Source organism: Sinocyclocheilus rhinocerous, unplaced genomic scaffold, assembly GCF_001515625.1.
Source record: "Sinocyclocheilus rhinocerous isolate Xijiao unplaced genomic scaffold, SAMN03320098_v1.1 scaffold189, whole genome shotgun sequence".
NCBI classification, from domain to species: domain Eukaryota; kingdom Metazoa; phylum Chordata; class Actinopteri; order Cypriniformes; family Cyprinidae; genus Sinocyclocheilus; species Sinocyclocheilus rhinocerous.
Genome location: NW_015667354.1, coordinates 531,864 through 537,523, shown reverse-complemented (window position 1 = coordinate 537,523; position 5,660 = coordinate 531,864).

The following is a 5,660-nucleotide window of genomic DNA, read 5'->3' as shown; positions in this document are numbered from 1 at the left end:
TCCCGGCGAAGGAGCGGTGAAAACGGTGAGGGCCGATCCGGCGATCCACAGCACTAAGTTGATGTATTTCCTCAGCGACCAGCACGGATCAGCTCTAGGCATGACGAAGCGGATATCGCCTTCTTTCTTTGCGTGAACATTTGGGCGGCGTTATGCAAATCTTCCCACATAGTGAGGTAGATATGTGGGGGCGTGTTCGAACGAGCCGTTTTAGGTAGGTGTGGCTAACTCTTAACTTTTATAAAGAATATCTCTTTGGATTTGAGACTTTAGTCTTTACATAGCTTATATTTTACAGGAGTAGCCTCGCGGCACTCCTGTAAAACCCGCCCTAAACACACCTTCACTGGACTACGTCACACAATACAAAGTTCCACCAGCGAGAGGGAGATGAATGAAATAAATCGCTAAACAAATATATCAGAAGCTGTCGTTTAGTCTTTATTTACAAACTTGGACACCACATGCGGCTATTGACTGACCACGAACAGGAAATAGAACTTACTTGCGGCATTTTTGATTCGTTAATGTCTCGCGGTCTTGCTGGTTTTTTTTTCTTTGATCAATTAAATTTTGGACTAAAAGTGTGTAGTAACGCATGCGTTACTGAACATGTACCGAGTAAAATATTACTGAAAATTGATTAGTAATGCCTTACACTACTGCGTTACAGCAAAACATAATCAGTTACTGTAATGCATTACTTTTGTAACGCGTTACTCCCAACACTGACGACGACAGCGAACAAGAGGGAGAATGTGAGCACTGTCTGTTCAGGCACTCCCGTTCTTAGCGCCGTCAAAATAAAAGTCCCGCCACGAACACATCGGCCAAACAGAAAAACGTATCGGCCAGTGCGATATTTGAAAAATGCCAAATATCGGCCAATATATCAGTCGACCACTATTACAAATCCTGTCCAAATAGCACTTAAAGGGATAGTTCACCCAAAAATGAAAATGCCATTATTTACTCACTATCATGTCACTCTAAACATATGACATGGATGAAAAAAAATGATTACACTGTTACCATGAGTTAAGAATTCTAATTAAGAATTCTAATGACTGACACTGTAAGGAAAAATAATCTACTGACAATTTTCTGCCAGGATTATCCGTTAAGTTTCCATACATTTCCTTTAACCCTAAAACACAAACACAATGCAATCAGTGATTCAAAATCAATAAGAAAAGTTCCTTCAAATTAACACAGTACATTGGGCCCCATTTTTTATTATTATTATTTTTTTTTTTTACAGTGTAGTAATTTGTGACTACAATTCAATAATTTTTTCCTTAGTTTTTGTTACGTATCCGGTCCATGAACTTCCGTCTGCTAGCCAGACCTCTTCTGCTTTAAATAAAGCTTGCACATGGATCCGCACGTCTCACGTCTTGTCAGCCCCGTAACAGACTGACCTCTTCTGCTTTAAATAAAGCTTGCACATGGATCCGCACGTCTCACGTCTTGTCAGCCCCGTAACAGACTGACCTCTTCTGCTTTAAATAAAGCTTGCACATGGATCCGCACGTCTCACGTCTTGTCAGCCCCGTAACAGTTCTAGGGTACACAATGGCCACATTTTACAAATGTATTCCATTGATTTATTTAAATCATGGCCACTATTTAGCTAAAACAAGGGAATGATTAACAATTTGAGGGAACATGTTATTAATTTGTATCCACAATATCTTTTTCTCTGCATGTTCAATCTTCTTTTGATTTGTATCTTTTTAATGAATCTTTGGTCCAATTCCTGTAACTCATATAAATGATCTGTTCACAAATCAAACTGATTCAGTTCTTGATTCAACTCAGTGAGTCTCAGCAACTGATAATCACTCACATAAATTGCAGTCTGTTCCTCAAATATCATATTGTATGACTCATCACATGACACTTGTAATATATATAATGCACAAGCCCATAGACCACTTTTTATGATACCTTTATGATGCCATTTTGTCATTTTGGAGCTTTGACAGCCCCAGTTTTTATTCTCTTTCATTATTTTTGAACAGAGTTCTATATACGCAGCGTACAAAAAGTCATAATGGCTTTGGAACATCATGACGATGAGTAAATTATCACCATTTTCATTTCTGGGCGAACTATCTCTTTACATAATGACTGAGAAGTTACAGGAAAAATAAAAGCATAATCTCAGCCATTTTGTCTATGTGAAAAGCGCCGTACAAATAAACTTGACTTGACTTGACTTGACAATCTGCCTAATACACTGAGCGTTCACACATATTAAACGCTCCATCCTCCCATAGAATAAAAGTCCTGGCACAGTTCAATGATGACTCAACATTTTAATGAGCCCTGACTGAACAATATGAAAAGCACATTGGGGGAAGGGCTTGGGGGAGTTGTGTGTTTTTTGGCCGCCTAAATTGAAAAGGAACACAGTGGTGAAAAATGAGGGCTGGTTTTCAAGGTGACAGCAGTACAGTTTGAATGCTATAGTACAGCGCTTGTATTCTCCCTCTCTCTCTCTGAGTGAAAAAGAAGGAGAAGAAGAATGGAAGCAGGACAGCAGCTTATTTCTTGCGACTATAGTCCACGGCTTAGCGCCCAGGCCAATTCACCACAGGTCTCCGGTAGGTCACGCTGATAGGAGGATTACTTTAAGAGGGCTGACATTCCATTACTCTGTCGGACAATAGTATCAAAATAATCAGCGATACCCAGATTTATGGGCAATATCAAGAGGCCGCCCTGAGCAGAGATGAGTAGGACAGAGTTGACCCCCCAGAAGGGATTCCTGACGGGAAGCTTCAGCCCCCAAGTAAATTACACAGCACAAGCAATTTGCCACACGGCCGCCGAGGCCCACGAGCGAAGGGAGCGAGGGGGAGAGAGAAAGTGACAGACAAAGACAGAATGGAAAGGCTTTCTGCATAATTTTCGGGGAGATGGAGGGCACTTGTGCATCATTCCAGCTCATCAGTAGTCAAAAACACCTCTGTTGCCCTCCCCTAATGCCCTGCACCATTCTTAAAAGATTCAACGCCTCCACTCTAAAATAAAAGCCATTTGTGCAAACAATTATTCACGAGAAGAAAGCTGTAGTCTCGAGACGGCCGCCTTCTCATTCCTGATCCTGCAGACGTCTTGTGAAAATCTCTTCTTAGGGGACTCATGCATGCAGTGAATTCTGATGGCTTCATTTTGAACACGGCTTCTCTGCGTACAGACAGACAGACAGACTGCTGTGTGGTGAAACGGCTGGTCACACCTGCATTACGCTGCCTAAATGTTTGCGCTCGTTCTTCTAGGCTTGTTTGCTGAGGCAGAGAGCTCACGGTGACACCAGTAATTACACAGTATGGAAAAGTCGTACTAGGATCACGTTTCAGCTCTCCAGAGGATCACAGGCTTGACATTATTACGGATAAAGCTGAGTACTGAAAAACAGCTAGCATACTTTTTATTGAGATCCTTATTGCTCAAATGTCTTTCATTTCTTCACATTCCAATCTGATGCATACATGTAAAAACAAGCAATGCCCACTGCATCCTAATCAAACCTGAATAAAATAATGACATAAAAAAAATGGTTTGGAACATGAAGGTTGAGATATTCCATTTGATAGACGACTGTTCATTGATTTGGAGTCATACAGATTGATTGATTGATTGATTGGTTGGTTGGTTGGTTAATTGATTGATTGATTGAAAAATATCAATACATTTGTTCGTCAACTTAGGGTGCATTAAAGTGATCAAAATGACTGTAAAGACATTTAATAATTTTACAAAAGATTTCCATTTCAAATAAATTCTGTGTCTGAGTCCTGACAAAATGTATCACAGTTTCCACAAAAATATTAAGCAGCACAACTGTTTTCAATGTTGATAATAAGAACAAATCAGCATATTTGAATGATTTCTGAAGGATTGTCTGACACTGAAGTAATGATGCTGAAAATTCAGCTTTACCATCACAGGAATAAATTACATTTAAATTGTATTAAAATAGAATATAGTTTTTTTAATTTGTAATATTTCACAAATTACAATTCTATAGTACTATTACTGTTATATTTCATACTGTTACATCCCTTATATATATATATATATATATATATATATATACTGTATATATGTAATAAACTTAATTGTTTTTCCTATGAAATGGGAAAAAAAAATCATACATATCCCAAACTTTTGAATGGTAATGTATATAAAATTTAAGTAGTAGGAAAGTAGTGTCATTTATTTTGCGATATTTTTAAAGCAATAATCAAAACATTTGTGCATTTCTGCAACACAGAAAGCATAAAGAAAACAACAGAACTATATTAGGTCTACTGACAAAAAGGTAAATTAAATTTTGAAGAATGTAACTTTATTATTCAACAGTAAAAAATTTAAAGAACATATGCAGTTTTAATTTTTTATAAACAATTTTTTTCATTATTCAGAAAAAAACATTTAAAAAAGCCAGAACAAATCATTGTAACACATTTAAACAATTCAGATAAGTTATCTAGAATTATTTATGGAGCAGATAAAATACACAATTGAACATTTACATGAGATATTTCAACATGCTTATTAAACTGTTGTTAGCTTATCAGTGGTGACTGTCAGTCAATGTACATATGGCAGAAATGTACGGGAAAATCTATTAAAGACGTAATCAAACAGACGATGGGTACTCGGTACCGCCGGTACTTAAGAAAACCTGGTACCGTAACGTTTTCATTATTTTAGTACCGACTTGGTACCGAAATACCGGGTCTTTTGACAACACTAATTGTAACATTGTGACATTACATAAAATACTGTAAAATCAAAACATAAAATAACAACATTAAATTTTTTCAATACATAACATTAAAGGTTTCAATAATTGGCAACAATACTATAGACGGTCAGATTATGTTACCATGAGAGAAAGAAGGGCGCACATTTTTTCTAGTTTCAAAGTAACAAAAGAAACCACTAGTATAAATTTAATGAAGGGAATGAGTGGATGGGTACAGCTAAATGACCCAAAAAGCTATCTTCTCAAATGACTGCATTAGTCCAAACATTTCAGTTCTTTTCAAACCTGGGGTTGGTGTAATGTAGTGGTCAACGATTTGGGCTGAAAACAAAAGGACAATTTCTACTGTAGCAGACCCAGCTCTATGATGTAAGGTGGGCCGTAGGGCTCTCAGGGTGGGGCAGACAGGCCCCCACTTAACCTCAACTTACTCTAGGCCAACTGTATCGGTTAAATGTTTAATAAAATGCCGGCCCCGGCAAGAGGATCTGTTGTGTTGCCGTCCTCCGCTAAAGTTATCTTTCCTGTGTTGAGACGGCACGGTGAACACTGATTGGAGGAATGAGAGCTTCTGCTAACAGACACTTCACTGTTGACCATGACAACATGCAGCGAGTCTTGACCGTCCCATCAGTCAAACTCTGTTGATATGATTACATTAAATTAGGCAGCAGACAAGCACATCATCAAGTGTATCTCCGCAGCAGAACGCAGTGGCTATGAAGGGCAGAGCTGTGATTGTCAGGGTAGTGGAGGGGTGGAGATGGAGAGGGGCACGGCTGTAAGTATGACAGACAGCAGAGGTGAAGAGAAGCACACCAGGCTTACTAAAGAGAATTACACCTTATCTCTGCTGGATGAGTCAAAGCCAGTGCAG